This window comes from Cetorhinus maximus, chromosome 2 (genome assembly GCF_964194155.1).
Source record: "Cetorhinus maximus chromosome 2, sCetMax3.hap1.1, whole genome shotgun sequence".
NCBI classification, from domain to species: domain Eukaryota; kingdom Metazoa; phylum Chordata; class Chondrichthyes; order Lamniformes; family Cetorhinidae; genus Cetorhinus; species Cetorhinus maximus.
This window is the reverse complement of record NC_135880.1, coordinates 107,935,918-107,954,294: the sequence shown is the minus strand read 5'-3', so window position 1 is coordinate 107,954,294 and position 18,377 is coordinate 107,935,918. Positions and strand designations below refer to the sequence as shown.

The 18,377-nt window shown below is 45.5% G+C and overlaps 1 long non-coding RNA gene across 1 annotated transcript in view; it reads right to left on the bottom strand.

Moving 5' to 3' along the window:
* Positions 1-18,377, bottom strand: part of LOC144696638 (uncharacterized) — a 53,807-nt gene that overhangs the window by 34,433 nt on the left and 997 nt on the right. Inside the window, exon 2 of the long non-coding RNA XR_013580217.1 lies at positions 14,222-14,298. This is a non-coding gene — a long non-coding RNA (uncharacterized LOC144696638). The remainder of the gene's footprint in view (positions 1-14,221; positions 14,299-18,377) is intronic.

Below are 18,377 nucleotides of genomic sequence, written 5' to 3'. Positions count from 1 at the left end.
ATGGGAAATCAGTACATGGGGGAAAGAGGTGTGGTATACATAGGAATTATTCTAAGTTAATTAAGTGAGTAATGAAATTAAGCATAACTAAATAACATAAATCACAATAGCAGGATAGACGTAATGTTGCAGCCCTAGAATGTGGGAGCTTTTAGACGCGTAGGAAATCCAGAACATACACATCTGCAGAAAGAGTGAGCAACTAGAGGAATTCCGGATCAGGATTATTAATCTGGAAGCCAAGCTACAGACATAGCTCAACATAAGGGAGAGGGAGAAATACCTGGACACTTTGTTTCAGAAGATGGTCATGCCTCCTAGAATTGGGTCATCTGTTTTGGTCAATAGGAGGATGTGACCATGAGTGAGGCAGGTGTGAGGTGCTCACAACTGTGTGAACAAAAGCAAGGTCTGCAAGGTAGATGAGCAGGCTGGCCATGGCACCACGGTACAGGAATCTGTTCAAGTGGGGGGGAAAAACAGGAATGTAGTGGTAGTGAGGGGCATTGACACTGTTCTCTGCAGCAAAGAGCAAGAGTCCAGAAGGCTGATTAAGAACAAAAAACTCCTGTGGATGCTGGAAATCCAAAACAAAAACAGAATTACCTGGAAAAACTCAGCAGGTCTGGCAGCATGGGTGGAGAAGAAAAGAGTCAACGTTTCGAGTCCACATGACCCTTCAACAGAACTGAAGTATAGTTAGGAGAGGGGTGAAATATAAGCTGGTTTAAGGTGGGGGGGGCGGGGGGAGAGAAGTTGAGGGTGGGGTGGTTGTAGGGACAAGCAAGCGGTGATAGGAGCAGATAATCAAAAGATGTCACAGACAAAAGGATCAAAGAGGTGTTGAAGGTGGTGATATTATCTAAGAAAAGTGCTAATTAAGAATGGATGGCAGGACACTCAAGGTACAGCTCTAGTGGGGGTGGGGTGGAAAGACTGACAAGGTATTAGTTGTAGATTTAAAAATAATGGAAATGGAATGTGTTGCCTGCCCGCTGCCAGGGTTCAAGACATCTGCTCAGCCTGGAGAGGAACTTGCAGTGGGAGGGAGAGGATCCAGTTGTCATGGTCCATGGAGGTACCAATGACATAGGCAGGACAAGGAAGGAGGTTCTGCATAGTCAATATGAGAAGCTAGGTATCAAATTAAGATGCAGAATCTCAAAGGTAATAATCTCTGGATTGTTACCTGAGCCACATGTGTGAAGGAAATATCATTTTTCCCCCTAATATTGCTGTGGGATACTGAAGCAGGCTTGTGGGGGCTATGTGTGTATGTTGTGTGTGTGTGTGACTAATTTAATTAAACTGAAGACAGTCAGACTGCAAGGTTTAAATCACCAAAGGGTTGAGGTGTAAAAGCAGGCATTTTGAAATGGAAATGGACGTGCATTTGAGGATAAATTGAGAGGGTTGAATTTCAAAGAGAAATGACAGAAAGTTTTACAACTGGCAAAAATCGTTAATAAATAAGGCAACGTTATTATGTTTATATTTCCTGAAAGGGCTGGCCGTAAAGACAACATAAAAGATTTTTATAATCTGGGAAAAGTAACTTGAAAGAAAGTTTAAAGCAATGGATTTAAAGATCAAAGGGAGACAAAATATATTTAAGGAAAGATTGAAAGCTGTTTGGGAGTGGCCATGTGAGATCTTGAAAGGTGGGCTGTGTGAAGACAGACTTGTGAAAAGCAACCTCTAGCCACTCCAGAGAAGTGCTTGCTTGTTCCAGAAAGCAGGGTTTTGTTGAAAGCCTTCGAATTTCCATTGCCGAGTGAGGAAGAGAGAAGCTGTGAAATACCACCCTTATAGCAACACTGGGTGCCTTATGGTGATATTACTGGATGTTTTATAGATTAAGAATCTATTTGGACTGTTGCCTGAAAAGGGGGTTTATTTGAGAGTCAAGCTAAGTAGAAATCTTTTTGGAAATGTTGTAATACTAAAATTAACTGTGTCACTGTAATCTTGTGTGTTTAAGTTTTATTTTCTTTTGTTAATAAATGTTTTAATTTAATATTTAAAATCTCCAAAAGCAGTAGTGGAACCTTTATTTCTGACTTTAGTGCACATACCTTCTTGTAATAAAAATACAAATTGCAAATCATTGTGATAGCTTGGCCAAGTTTCCCTTTAGGATTGGGAACAGCCACAAAATTATCACCTGCCATATCATAACACATGCAAATTGGCATAGGGCAAATAAGATTAGAGAGATGAATGCATGGCTCAAAGATTGGTGTGGGAGAAGTGGGTTCCAGTTTGTGAGGCACTGGCACCAGTACTGGGGAAAGTGGGGGCTGTACCGTTGGTCTACACCCTACCCGTGCTGGGATGAGTATTTTTGCGAATTGTATAACTAGGGATGTAGAGAGGGCTTTAAACTAAACAAGCAGGGTAAGGGATCAAGCTTGGGTAGATGTGGCAAATCAAGGGGTAGATTCAAGACAGGTGACCAGCGGAGGCAATGGTGTAGTGGTATTGTTGCTGGACTCGTAATCCAGAAACCCAGGATAATGCTCTGGGGACCTGGGTTCAAATCCTGCCATGTCAGATGGTGGAATTTGAATCTAATAAAAATCTGGAATTAAAAGTCTAATGATGACCATGAAACCATTGTCGATTGTTGTAAAAACCCATCTGGTTCGCTAATATCCTTTAGGGAAGGAAATCTGCTGTCCTTACCTGGTCTGGCCTACATGTTACTCCAGAGCAAAAACCCTCTCAACTAGGGCAATTAGGGATGGGCAATAAATGCTGGCCTAGACAGTGATGCCCACATCCCATGAATGAATATTAAAAAATAGTAATATGCAAAGTGAGGGTCATAGCATAGCAGGAAGGGGCAGAGGGATAAAACCTAAGAATACGCCAATAGTCAAGACTGGATGTTACAAAGATAACAAAAAGACAAAACTAAAGGCTCTGTATCTGAATGATAGTGCACATTAAAGTAAATAAAATAAATATGATCTGATAGCCATTACAGAGAAGTGGCTGCAGGATATTTTGTTTCTGTCTTCACCATAGAGAATACAAAACACATTCCAGTAATAGCTTTAAATCAGGAGGTAGAAGGGAGAGGGGAACTAGATGAAAATACAATCATTAGGGAAATGGTACTGGGCAAATTGATGGAGCTGCGGGCTGACAAGTCTCCAGCTCTTGATGGACTTCATCCTAGGGTCTTAAAAGAGGTGGCTAATGGGGTGTAGATGTATTGGTGTTAATTTTCCAAAATATCCTAGATTCTGGAAAGATTCCATCAGACTGGAAAGCAGCAAATATAACCGCTCTATTCACAAAGGGGGGGAGGCAGAAAACAGTAAACTATAGGCCAGTTAGCTCGGTGCCTGTTAGAATCGACCATTAAGGAGGTTATAAAAACAGAATTACCTGGAAAAACTCAGCAGGTCTGGCAGCATCGGCGGAGAAGAAATCAGTTAACGTTTCGAGCCTTCATGGCCCTTCGGCAGAACTGGAGCATAGTTAGAAGAAGGGAGAAATATAAATTGGTTTAAGGTGGGTGGTGGGGGTGGAGAGACACATTGAGGGTGTGGTGTGGTGATTGTGGAGATGAGCAGATAATCAAAAGATGTCACAGACAAAAGGGTCAAAGAGGTGTTGAAGGTGGTGGTATTTGTCTGAGAAAAGTGCTAATTAAGAATGGAAGACAGGATATTCAAAGTACAGCTCTAGTGGGGGTGGGGTGGAAAGACTAAAGGTTTTAGTTTTAGATTTAAAAATAATGGAAATAGGTGGGGAAAGAAGAATCTATATAAATTATTGAAAAAAAAAAGCGGGGGGGGGGGGGGGGGGGGGGGGGGGGGGAGAATGGGGTGGGGATGGGGGGAGGGGGAGTTTAAGATCTAAAGTTGTTGAATTCAATATTCAGCCCGGAGGGCTGTAAAGTGCCTAGTCGGAAGATGAGGTGCTGTTCCTCCAGTTTGCGTTGGACTTCACTGGAACAATGCAGCAAGCCAAGGACAGACATGTTGGCAAGAGAGCAGGGTGGAGTGTTAAAATGGCAAGCGACAGGGAGGTTTGGGTCTTTCTTGCGGACAGACCAAAGGTGTTCCGCAAAACGGTCGCCCAGTTTGCGTTTGGTCTCTCCAATGTAGAGGAGACCGCATTGGGAGCAACGAATGCAGTAGACTAAGTTAGGGGAAATGCAAGTGAAATGCTGCTTCACTTGAAAGGAGTGTTTGGGCCCTTGGACGGTGAGGAGAGAGGAAGTGAAGGGGCAGGTGTTGCATCTTCTGCGTGGGCATGGGGAGGTGCCATAAGTGGGGGTTGAGGAGTAGGGGGTGATGGAGGAGTGGACCAGGGTGTCCCGGAGGGAACGATCCCTACGGAATGCCGTCAGGGGGGGTGAAGGGAAAATGTGTTTGGTGGTGGCATCATGCTGGAGTTGGCGGAAATGGCGGAGGATGATCCTTTGAATGCGGAGGCTGGTGGGGTGATAAGTGAGGACAAGGGGGACCCTATCATGTTTCTGGGAAGGAGGAGAAGGCGTGAGGGAGGATGCGCGGGATATGGGCCGGACACGGTTGAGGGCCCTGTCAACGACCGTGGATGGAAAACCTCGGTTAAGGAAGAAGGAGGACATGTCAGAGGAGCTGTTTTTGAAGGTAGCGTCATCAGAACAGATGCGACGGAGGCGAAGGAACTGAGAGAATGGGATGGAGTCTTTACAGGAAGAGGGGTGTGAGGAGCTGTAGTCGAGGTAGCTGTGGGAGTCAGTAGGCTTGTAATGGATATTGGTGGACAGTCTATCATCAGAAATTGAGACAGAGAGGTCAAGGAAGGGAAGAGAAGTGTCAGAGATGGACCATGTGAAGATGATGGAGGGGTGGAGATTGGAAGCAAAATTAATAAATTTTTCCAGGTCCCGACGAGAGCATGAAGCAGCACCGAAGTAATCATCGATGTACCGGAGAAAGAGTTGTGGGAGGGGGCCGGAGTAGGACTGGAACAAGGAATGTTCCACATACCCAATAAAGAGACAGGCATAGCTGGGGCCCATGCGGGTACCCATAACCACACCTTTTATTTGGAGGAAGTGAGAGGAGTTAAAGGAGAAATTGTTCAGTGTGAGAACAAGTTCAGCCAGACGGAGGAGAGTAGTGGTGGATGGGGATTGTTGGGGCCTCTGTTCAAGGAAGAAGCTAAGGGCCCTCAGACCATCCTGGTGGGGGATGGAGGTGTAGAGGGATTGGACATCCATGGTGAAGAGGAAGCGGTTGGGGCCAGGGAACTGGAAATTGTTGATGTGACGTAAGGTGTCAGAGGAATCACGGATGTAGGTGGGAAGGGACTGGACAAGGGGAGAGAGAAGGGAGTCAAGATAACGAGAAATGAGTTCCGTGGGGCAGGAACAGGCTGACACGATCGGTCTGCCAGGACAGTTCTGTTTGTGGATTTTGGGTAGGAGGTAGAAGCGGGCCGTCCGAGGTTGGGCGAATATCAAGTTGGAAGCTGTGGGAGGAAGATTTCCAGAGCAGATGAGGTCAGTGACAGTCCTGGAAACAATGGCTTGATGTTCTGTGGTGGGGTCATGGTCCAGGGAGAGGTAGGAGGAAACGTCTGCGAGTTGACGCTCAGCCTCCGCGAGGTAGAGGTCAATGCGCCAGACAACAACAGTACCACCCTTGTCAGCGGGTTTGATGACAATGTTGGGGTTGGACCTGAGAGAACGGAGTGCAGTGAGTTCAGAGAGAGACAGATTAGAATGGGTGAGAGGAGCAGAGAAATTGAGATGGCTAATGTCACGCCGACAGTTCTCAATGAAAAGATCAAGAGAAGGTAAGAATCCAGAGGGAGGGGTCCAAGTGGAGGGAGAATATTGGAGGTGGGTAAAAGGATCCGTTGAACGGGGAGAGGACTCCTGCCCAAAGAAGTGAGCACGGAGACGAAGATGGCGGAAGAAGAGTTCAGCATCATGCTGAGCCCGAAATTCATTGAGATGAGGGCCTAAGGGTATGAAACTAAGTCCTTTGCTGAGCACTGAACATTCAGCATCGGAGAGGGGAAGGTCAGGGGGTATAGTGAATACGCGGCTGGGGCTGGGATTGGAAGATGGGGTGAGGACGGAGGGACAAGCAGGGGTGGAGGGTCCCAGAAGGGTGTTGGAGTTGATGAGTTGTTGGAGCTTGCGTTCCTTAGCACTTGAGAGAAAGAGAAAAAGTTTCTTGTTGAGGCGACGGATGAGGCGAAGAATAAAATGAAACTGGGGGCACGCGCAGCTTTGAAAAAGGGTGCGGCGGTGCTGCTGGAGGGAGAGGTCGAGTGTGTTCATATGGCGGCGCATGGCACTGAGTGTGGATCTCAGAATGCGACGGGAACAGCAGTCCGAGAAACGTTTTATGTCCCGGAGATACCTGTAATCCTGGGTGGGTTCGAAACAAGAGGGATGGAATTTCAGTTGAAATCCACGTGGGGTGAGTCGGAGACGGAGGCAGTCACTGAGAAAGGAGATATGGCTGTGAAAGCGGGTTTTAGTAAACACCTTGTCAAACACCAGGAGAGAAATGGAAAGCAATGAAGGTGAGCAGGGCAGAAGAGATAGTCGGAAATCCTGTCGGAGGACAGAACCGTACTTCTTCAAAGAGGGCATTTTTTGAAGAGAGGTGGCAGTCAATCAAACACAAAGATAAAAACAAAAAGCTACAATACATCTACACCTATTTCCATTATTTTTAAATCTAAAACTAAAACCTTTAGTCTTTCCACCCCACCCCCACTAGAGCTGTACTTTGAATATCCTGTCTTCCATTCTTAATTAGCACTTTTCTCAGACAAATATCACCACCTTCAACACCTCTTTGACCCTTTTGTCTGTGACATCTTTTGATTATCTGCTCATCTCCACAATCACCACACCACACCCTCAATGTGTCTCTCCCCCCCCACCACCCACCTTAAACCAATTTATATTTCTCCCTTCTTCTAACTATGCTCCAGTTCTGCCGAAGGGCCATGAAGGCTCGAAACGTTAACTGATTTCTTCTCCGCCGATGCTGCCAGACCTGCTGAGTTTTTCCAGGTAATTCTGTTTTTGTTTTGGATTTCCAGCATCCGCAGTAGCTTTTAGCTTTTTGTTTTTATATTAAGGAGGTTATATCTGGGCACTTAGAGAAACTCAAAGTAATTGGGAAGAGTCAGCATGGTTTTGTGAAAGGGAAATCATGTTTAACCAATTTACTGGAGTTCGTTGAAGGAGTAACATGCGCTGTGGATAAAGAGGGCCTATGGACATGCTGTACATGAATTCCAGAAGGCATTTGATAAGGTGCCACATCAAAGGTTACTGCAGAAAATAAAAGCTCTTGGTGTAGGGGGTAACATATTAGCATGGATAGAAGATTGGCTGGCTGGCAGAAAACAGACAGTATGCATTAATGGGTCTTTTTCTGATTGGCAGGATGTGACGAGTGGAGTGCCGCAGGGCCTGTGCTGGGGCCTCAACTTTTTACAATTTATATCAATGACTTAGATGAGGGGAGTGAAGGCATGACAGATACATTTGCAGATGACACAAAGATAGGTAGGAAAGTATGTTGTGAAGAGGACATAAGGAGGTTGCAGACGGATATAGATAGGTTGAGTCAGTGGGCAAAAATATGGCAAATTAAGTATAATATGGACAAATGTGAAGTTGTTCACCATGGCAGGAAAAATAAAAAAAGAGTATTATTTAAGCGGAGAACGGCTGCAGAATTCCGAGCTGCTAGGTGTTCTCGTGCATGAGTCACAAAAAGTTAGAATGCAGGTACAGCAAGTAATTAAGAAGGCTAATGGAGTGCTATCCTTTATTGTGAGAGGATTGAACATAAAAGTAAGGATGTTATGCTCCAGTTATACAGGGCATTGGAGAGTCCACATCTTGAATACTGTGTGTAGTTTTGGTCTGTTTATTTAAGGAAAGATGTAAATGCATTGGAGGCAGTTCAGAGGAGGTTTACTAGATTGATACCTGGAATGAGTGGGTGCTCTTCTGAGGAAACGTTAGACAGGCTGGGCTTGTTTCCACTACAGTTTAGAAGAGTGAGGGATGTCTCAATTGAAGTATATAAGATGCTGAACAGTCTTGATAAGGTGGATGTGGAAAGGATGTTTCCTCCTGTGGGTGAATCAAGATCTAGGGGCACTGTTTTAAAATTAGGGGATGCCCTTTTAGGACAGAGAAGAGGGTTGTGCGACTTTAGAACTCTCTGCCTCTGAAAGCGGTGGAAGCAGTGCCATTGAATATTTTTAAGGAGGAGGTGGTTAGATTCTTGTTAGGCAAGGGAGTCAAAGGTTTTTGGGGGGTAGATGGGAATATGAAATTCGAAACACAAACAGATTAACCGTGATCTTAATGTATGGTGGGGCAGGCTGGAGGGGCTAGGTTGCCAACTTATATTCCTATTTTGTATGTTTGTATTGAGTGTATGTGTGTGCATGTGTGAGGGTGTGTGTATGAGGGTGTGTGTGAGGATAAGTGCGTGTGTGTCTGAGAGGGTGAAAGTGTGTGTGTGTGAGAGGGGTGAGTGTGTGTGTGTGTGAAAGGGTGAGGGTGTGTGTGTGCGAGAGAGAGAGGGTGTGTGTGTGAGAGAGAGGGTGTGTGTGTGTGAGAAAGAGAGAGGGTGTGTGTGAGAAAGAGAGAGGGTGTGTGTGTGTGTGTGAGAGAGGGTGTGTGTGTGTGTGTGAGAGAGAGAGGGTGTGTGTGAGAGATAGGATGTGTGTGTGTGTGAGAAAGAGAGAGGGTGTGTGTGAGAAAGAGAGAGGGTGTGTGTGTGAGAGGGTGTGTGCATGTGTATGTGAGAGAGTGTGTGTGTGTGTGAGAGAGACGGTGTGCGTGTGTGTGAGAGAGAGAGTGTGTGTGTGGGAAAGAGAGAGGGTGTGTGTGTGTGTGTGTGTGAGAGGGTGTGCGTGTGTGTGAGAGAGAGAGTGTGTGTGTGGGAAAGAGAGAGGGTGTGTGTGTGTGTGTGTGTGAGAGGGTGTCTGTGTGTGTGTGAAAGAGAGGATAAGTCTGTGTGCGAGAGAGAGAGAGGGTGTGTGTGTGATAGAGAGAGGGTGTGTGTATGTGTGAGAGAGAGAGGGTGTGTGCGTGAGAGAGAGGGTGTGTGCGTGAGAGGGGGGTGTGTGTGTGTGTGTGTGTGTGTGTGAGAGAGGGTAAGTCTGCGTGTGCGAGAGAGTGTGTGTGTGTTTGTGTGTGTGTGTGTATAGGGGGCAAGCATAAAAGTGGAGTTGAGGCCCCAATCAGATAGCCATGATCTTATTGAATAGCGAAGCAGGCTCAATGGGCCAAATGGTCTACTCTTGCTTCTAATTTGTGTTTGTTCGTATGACATTTGCAAAAAGATGCTTGTGCCAGTGGATTGAAGGATGATAACTTTGATTCCCTTTTCAATAAGAGACTGGGATAGGCCGGGAAAGTATAACAGATTTAGTCTTCCTTCAAGTATTGTTAAATTATTGGGCCGAATCTACGAAGGAGTGGCAATCTCCATCGGTTTGCCACCCCACTCCTAGTTTCTTATCTTGCACTGGAGCTCCACATTTCTCACCTGGACTTCCAAACTGGGCCTCTTCAGAAATGCACAATGTATCTGTTCTGGGAGTCCTTCTTATAGTGCAGGATCATCAAGAAAATCCAAGCCACACCCCCTTTTTACAATCATATACTGTCATATTCCAGTAAGTAGAGAGTATAAAGGTCCCAAAGCCACTTTGAGAAGCTACAGAAAGAAGGTAAGTGTGTAAGGTGAATGGGTGTGGTGGCAGGTGGGTGGATGAGGGGCTGTGGCAGGTGGGTGGGTGCAGGGCTAGGGTGGCAGGTGGGTGAAGGGGTAGAGTGGCAGGTAAGTGGGTGAGGGGATAGGGAAGCAGGTAGTATAGTAGTATTGTTACTGAGGAGTTAGAACTGGTTTTAATCCTTCTAGCTTTTACTGCTATTCTGGAAGTGAGTTGGAACCATTCAAAGTCTCCAACTCTAACTCAGAGGGTTGCAGTGCAGGGGACTTTTCATCAGAAGTCCAAACTTCCTGGGCAATTGCTGCGTAGTCAGTGCATGGGGCCCTCCAAGGGGTCCTTGGGGCATCTTGGGGAGTACCTCCAGGGTACACCCATCCAGCCATCTGAAGTTCTGGACTATTATGTCTGGGATTTTTAAGGGGCTTCCTGATAGAAATTCAATAAATAATCAGCAAAAACCACATATGGCTGTTGCTTTTTTTTGTCATTCATAGGTTGTTAGCATCACTAGCAAGGTCAGCATTTCTTGCCCATCCCCAATTGCTCTTGAGCAGGCGGTGGAGAATTGGTGTCGTCCATGTGGTGTTAGGAAAGGAGTTCCAAGATTTTGACCCAGTGACAGAGAAGGAATTGAATTCAATAGTAATAATTAAATTAAGTGAATTGAATTCAATTAATAAATCTGGAATTAAAAGCTAGTCTCAGTACAGGTGACCACGAATCCATTTCAATTGTCGTAAAAACACACCTGGTTCACTAACCTCCTTTAGGGAAAGAAATCTGCCATCCTTACCTACATGTGACTCCAGACCCACAGCAATATGGTTGACTTAGCTGCCCTCTGAAATCCACTCAAGTCATTCAGTTGTATAAAACTGCAACGTCTAAAAGGAATCAAACCAGGCAGACCACCTAGCATTGACCTAGGCACCAGAAGGGACAATGGCAAGCCCAGCATTGTCAACCCTGCAAAGTCCTCCTTACTAACATCTGGGGACTTGTGCCAAAATTGGGAGAGCTGTCCTATCAGGCTGTTGCTTGACTAACCTATACAGTCATACTCACCGAATCATTTCTTACAGACAATGTCCTGGACATTAGCATCACCATCCCAGAGTATGTCCTGTCCCAAAGGCAGGACAGACCCACCAGAGGTGGTGGTATAGTGGTATGAAGTCGGGAGAAGAGTTTCCCTCAGAGTTCTCAACATTGATTCTGGACGCTATGAAGTCTCATGGCATCAAGTAAAACATGGGAAAGGAAACCTCTTGCTGATTACCACCTATTGCCACTCCACCCCCACCCCTCAGTTGATGAATCAGTACTCCTCCATATTGAAAACTAATTGGAAGAAGAACTGAAGTTGACTAGGGCACAGACTCTGGGTGGGGAATTTAATGTCCATCACAAAGAGTGGTTCGGTAGCACCGCTATTCACCAAGCTGGCCAAGTCCTGAAGGGCATAGCTGCTGTACTGGGTCCGCAGCAGGTAGTGAGGGCACTGACAAGAGGCAAAGAACCTACTCGACCTTACCCTCACCAATCTACCTGTTGCAGATGCATCTGTTTATGACAATATTGGTAGGAGTGCCACTACACAGTCCTTGTGGAGACAAAGTCCCGCCTTTACATTGAGGATACCCTCCATCGTGTTGTGTGGCACTACCACCGTGTTGTGTGGCACTGCCACTGTGCTAAATGGGAAAGATTTCAAACAGATCTAGCCACTCAAAACAGGGCAACCGTGGGGTGCTGTGGTCAATAGCAGCAGAATTGTATTTAACTACAATCTGTAAACTCATGGCCCACATATTCCCCATACTACAATTACCATCGAGCCGAGGAATCAACTGGCTCAATGAAAAGCCATTCAAGGGCATACAAAGAACAGCACAAGTCAGACCTAAAAATGAGGTGTCAACCTGGTGAAACTATAACACAGTACGACTTGCATGCCAAACAGCGGAAGCAGCATGAAATAGACAAAGCTAAGTGATCCCACAATCAACAGATTAGATCTAAGCTCTGCAGTGCTGCAGTGCTGCCCCCTGACATTCACTGGCATTAGCATTGCTGAATCTCCCACTATCAACATCCTGGGGATTACCATTAACTGGAAACTGAACTGGACTAGCCAGATAAGTACTGTGGCTACAAGAGCAGGTCAGAGGCTAGGAATCCTGCAGCAAGAAACTCACTTCCTGACTCCCCAAAGCCTGTCCACCATCTACAAGGCACAAGTCAAGAGTGTGATGGAATACTCTCCACTTGCCTGGATGAGTGCAACTCCAACAACACTCCACAAGCTTGACACCATCCAAACAAAGCAGCTCGCTTGATTGGCACCCCTTCCACAAACATTCATTCCCCCCCCACCGACGTACAGTGGTAACAGTGTGTACCATCTACAAGACGCACTGCAGAAACTCACCAAGGCTTCTTAGACAGCACCTTCCAAACCCAGGACTGCTACCATCTAGAAGGACAAGGGCAGCAGATATGTGGGAACACCACCACCTGGAAGATCCCCTGCAAGCCACTCACATCCTGACTTGGAAATATATCGCCATTTCTTCACTGTTGCTGGGTCAAAATACTGGAACTCCTTCTCTAACAGCACAGGGACTGTAGTAGCTCAAGAAAAAAGCTCACCACCACCCTCCCAGGAGCAATTATGGATGGCAATATATGCTGGCAAGCCAGTGACACCCACATCCTGTAAATAAATTTTTAAAAACATCCAGTCGTGAATGGTGATGCACAATTAAACAACTAACATGAGCAGTAGGCTAAACAGTATCCCATCCTCGGTGATTGGAGTACCCAGCACATCAGTACAAAAGAGAAGGGAACCATCTTCAGCCAGTAGTGCTGAGTGGATGATCTATCTCGCCTCTTCCTGAGGTTCCCAGCATCACAGATGCCAGTCTTTAGCAATCTCAATTCACTCCACTTGTATCAAGAAATGCTTGACAATATTCTGGCAATAGTACTGAAAACTTGTGCTCCAGAAGCTGTTGCACCCTAGCCAAGCTGTTCTGATACAGCTACAACATTGGCATCTACCTGGAAATGTGGAAAACGTCCTGTCCAGAAAAGTCAGGACAAATCCAACACAGCCAATTACCACCCCATCAGCCTATTCTCGATCATCAGCAAAATGATGGAAGGGGTCGTCAACAGTGCTATTAAACGGCAGTTACACAGCCATAACCTGTTACTAATGTTCAGTTTGGGTTCCACTGGAACCACTCCTCAGCTCCTGACAGTATTGTAGCCATTATCTATACATGGACAAAGAAGCTGAACTCAAAAAGGGAGGTAAGAATGTCTGCCCTTGACGTCAAGGCAGCATTTGACCGAGTATGGCATCAAGGACCTAGCAAAACTGAAGTCAATGGCAATCAGGGGGGAAACTCTCCACTGGTTGGAGTCATACCTAGCACAAAGGAAGATGATTCTGTTTGCTGGAGGTCAATCATCTTAGTGCCCGGACATCACTGCAGGAGTTCCTCAGGAGAGCATCCTAGGCCCAACCATTTTCAGCTGCGTCGTCAATGATCTCCATAAGATCATGAATGGAGGTATTTGCTGATGATTGCAAAATGTTCAGCACCATTCGTGACTCCTCAGATGCTAAAGCAGTCCAGATCCATATGCAGCAAAACCTTGACAGCATTCAGGCTTGGGTTGATAGGTAACATTTGCACCACACAAGTGCCAGGCAATGACCATCTACAACAAGAGAGAATCTGACCATTTCTACTTGACGTCCAATGGCATTACCATCACTGATACCCCACTATCAACATCCTGGGGCTTACTATTGACCATAAATTGAATTGGCCATATAAATACTGTGGCTACAAGAGAATCAGATGCTGGGAATTCTGCTTAGAGTAACTCACCTCTGCCTCCCCATAGCCTGTCCATCAGGAAAAAGACACAAGTCAGGAATGTAATGGAATACTATCCGCTTGCTTAGAAGAGTGCAGCTTCAACAGCACTCGAGAAGCTTGGCATCATCCAAGGCAAAGCAGCCCATTTGATTGCTACCCCATCCACCACCTTAAACATTCATTCGCTCCATCACCGATGCACAGTGGCAGCAATGTGTAACATGTACAAGATACACTGCAGCAATTCACCAAGGTTCCTTCAATAGCACCTCCCAAACCCTCAACCTCCACCACCTAGAAGGGCAAGGGCTGCAGATGCATGGGGACAACACCACCTGCAAGTTCCCCTCCAAGCCACACACCATCCTGACTTGGAACTATATCGCTGTTCCTTCGCTGTTGCTGGGTCAAAAACCTGGAACTCCCTTCCTAATAACACTGTGGGTGTACCTACACCACATGGACTGCAGTGGTTCAAGAAGGTTGCTCACAACCACTTTCTCAAGGATGATTATGGATGGGCAATAAATGATGGCCTTGCCAGTGACACCCACATAACGTGAACGAATAAAAAAAAAACTTACCAATTTGATCAAGGTTTTCCTCATCTGCCCTAATATCTCCTTCTGTGGCTAGTGTCAGCTTTGGCTTTATAACATTCCTGTGAACCACATTGAGACATTGGTTTTATATCAAAGGTACTCGGTAAATACAAGTTGTTGTTGAGGCATGATAAAAATTTTCAAAATAATTAGTGATTTTTATCGAGCAAATAAGAGGAGGTGATTCATCTGTTAAGTACATCTGTAACCAGATGTCATACATTTAAAATAATTTTGGAGGAATTTTGTTGGCAGAGAAGATCTTTAAGATTTGGAAAACACTACCTGAAAGGGTGGTGATCAGATTCTATTACCCCTCTAACCTGTGCGGCTGTGCAGCAGTCTATGAAGTACCACAGATTTTATTATTACAGCCACGCATATGCTCAGCAACGGCGAGTTTCCCAGGCCTAAATAATAAATGAAACATAATCTATCTAACTGAGGTTCTTTCCTAAATTATATATTACTGAGTTATAAACTGGGGCAAGTTTTTTCCAATGGTGGTGTTTTCTGCCTTGCTACCTGAAGAGATGCGAGGATCATGATAGCCCCGCAGCCATGTAATGCTCCGAGGAGAGTTAATTGGTTAGAGATGGGGCTTCCGCTTCCCAGCAGCCCCAGCAGCAGCAGTGGCCAGACTGTGACTACAAGCAGTCCCCAGATTCTAAGTCTCAGAGTCCAGGTAAATGCAGTGGTTCACACAACAAGGAGGGCAGGTGATGCCTCAGGGGGAGGGTGGGGGGAGTTGGAGCGGGGGGAGATGGGGAGAGTGTAGGGTGCGGTCTTAATGGGAGAGGAGGGAGCACTAATGGGGGGGCAGACCTGGGAAGTGGGGCGGGGGTGTGGGCGGTGGTGCCCAATGTGGAAAAGAGCTATGCCGCCTCACCTACTCCCAGATCTTTGCAGCCAAGCAACTGCAGAGCTCGGAAGAAGGGGAAGGTGAAAGCCCCATCATGGTTCCACCATCAGCAGGAGAGACTCGAGGGCAAGGAGTAGTTGTTGTCTATAGCCAGGCTTCAGTTAAACCACTCCATGACTTCAGATCTGTTGTAACTGAGGAATTTGCTGGTTCTCAGGCGTGAATGTGTTCCACCACCCACAGGCAACATTTTCGCAGAGGAAACGGCAGCGGTGTGGATGGCAGTATTTTCCATTGGCTTTGCTCTGACCTGTGATCCCTAGGAGAACCTAATGATGGTCGAAACTACCCTGAGGTTGGTGGTGAAGGGAGGCACCCACTCCTTCCATTTTTTAAATATTCATTCATGGGATATGGCCATCACTGACTAGGTCAGCATTTATTGCCCATCCCTAACTGCCCTTGATAAGGTGATGGTGAGCTGCCTTCTTGAACTGCTGCAGTCCATGTGGTGTAGATATACCCACAGTGCTGTTAGGGAGGGAATTCCAGAATTTTGACCCAGTGACAGTGAAGGAACGGTGACATATTTCCAAGTCAGGATGGTGAGTGGCTTGCAGGGGAGCTTCCAGGTAGTGGTGGTTGTAAGGTGTTGGACGTAGTTCGGTAGGTCTGATTAAGGTATTCGTAGTCTTAGGTAGTTGAACAGTAAATATTTATTAACTACTATAAACTATATACATATGTACAGTAAAGGTCCAAGCAAAGCTTTCTCCATGCTTGCATCTACACGTGGCTCTGTCCAACACTATGCTGACCCCTAGATGCAGGTCATGTGCTCTCTCACATCACTGTGTGGGCGGTAACGTATTAAATCCCACGTTAACTATTTATATGCTGACCCTTACACTACATGTACAAGACAGAAATCGATAGTTTCTGGAGACTAATGGCATCAAGGGATATGGAGATAGTGCGGGAAAGTGTCATTGAGGTAGATAATCAGGCATGTTCTAATTGAATGGTGGAGCAGGGCCGATGGGCCGAACGGCCTATTCCTGTTCCAATATTCCTATGATCCTATGTTCCAAGTCTTTATCCAATATATTTCCAAGTTATCCCAGGTTACCCCTTGTATTAACATCATTATTACTACCTCATCTACCCCCCTCAAGTCTGAATTCATAGGTTGAGGCCTTTATAACCCTTCCATATCTTGTTCTCACTGCTGGGGTAGGAGTGGTAGGCTCTGTCGCTGCAGATAAACTTTGTTGAATTGGAGGTGGTGCTGGCAACCCGTGAACAAATTTAAAAAATTGCTTCTCTGCATTTGAAGCAGTTTGTATTAGCACGGTATAACAATTAGAAATTATCCACTGGTACAACAAAAGTTTAACATGTTATGATTTTAATCATGCTGCCTTCTCTCTCTTCCTCCCCACGCCCAGTCAAAGTGAATCAACTATTTGCTAAGTTCATAAACAACAACCCTATCTTCTTAGCACAGCCAGCACATCTTTATTCCACCAAGGGTTTACACCCAAAACATTAACTTACCATTTCTCTTTATATATGCTGCTGAACAATGTTTTGGGTAAACATTCATCAACTAATTTTAAAAAATTAGATTCATTGTCAATTTATTTTATCCTTTAAATATATCATTTATTGTATAATACACATTAGTATGATATTGAATACCCAAAATTTACCTCAAATTCTTTTCTTTGTGTGGTTATTAAAAAAGGGAAGCAAAATCTAATATTAAATTTGGTACACAATTGTAAAGACTTTCACCAAATATACAACCAAGATAATAATTATTACAAACGTTTCAAAGCCAATAAAATGCTTGTTACCAGGACAGCATTTCACTCAAGATGCTGATATCATTAGCTTACTTACTTACGTAGCAGCTGAAGAAGGTAAGCTCACCATCATCTTCTCAAGGACAATTAAGGATGGGCAATAGATGCTGGCCTACCCAGTGATGCCCACATCTTGTGAAAGAGTAAAATGAGGCTACCACGTCAAAACCGTTAGCTTGAAATTCAACCTTTTTGTGCGTAAAAGTGGTGAGACAGGTTGAAGTTGGCGTTGGTTAACTAGTTATATAGATACCATGGGCTAGATTTTCTAGTGGGTGTCGGGACTCTAACATCAGTCCCATATGGGGCTTCAGAGCCTGCCCATGTCATTAGTGCGCCCTCCCCCGAAGCCGGTGGGCTAGGCCACCAGGTTGGAGCAAAAACCCCGCTGCAGGACTATTAATGAATGGGGTTGTGACGTTTCATCCCTATAGGTCCCCAGCATTGGGATATTGAGCCTTTGAGGTCCCCTTGGCTGCCTCGAATGAGCTGGTGGCTTCCACACACATTCTGACGCCAGTGCAAAATGGCCCCTTAACAGGACTAATTGGCTCCATGGAGCGGGCAGCAAACCAGGTTCCCAATTCGCCCGACAAAGTCCCCCGAAGGCAGGAATTCATTGAAGAGCCATTCTGTTGTGGCTTCCTCCCCAATTTTTCCATCCTTCTCCCACCTCAAAACCCATTTCTACAGAGCCAGGAAAATTCAGCCCTATGCTATACTGATTGAAATTCATTTTTAGCAACAGTTCTTTGGTGTTTGTGTGCATAAACAGCTAATGTAGTAGTACATCTGTATATTATATCACACTGAAATCTTTGCAGCTCTACATTTGAACATTCTTTTTCTGTAGTTAATTACTGTCAGCCTTGACTCAGTGGTAAATCAGAAGGTTAAAGGCTCCAGTTTCATTCACGTGATTTGACCACATAACCCACGCCGCTGCTTCATTTCTGTACTGTCTGAAGTGCTGTTTTTATGATGACAGGTGGAGGTAAAAGATTCCACGGCAATATTCAAAGAAAGGCAGGGCCCACCTAGGCCTGCATGGATCAGCAGGCCACAGCTGTGGCTGGAGGCCATTCTGTGTAGGGGTTTCCTGTCAGCCTCCTCTGACAGCGGCAGCACCCACCTGTGCCAGTGGGGTCGTCGTCATTCCAAGAACAAGGATATGCCCATCGTTGTTAATTGAATGGCACACCTGGAGGCAACTAATTAGGTCGCCTCTTGTGACATTGTGCCAGCAGGCATGCTGCCAGCAAGTGTGGGGTTGGGACCCCGAATTAGTCCAAACCAGCAGTTATTTTCAAAGTGGATAAAATTCAGCCGTACATTTCAAAGGTATTTCATGGCTGTAAAGTACTTTAGGACATCTTGGAGATTGTGAAAAGCACTATATAAATGCAAA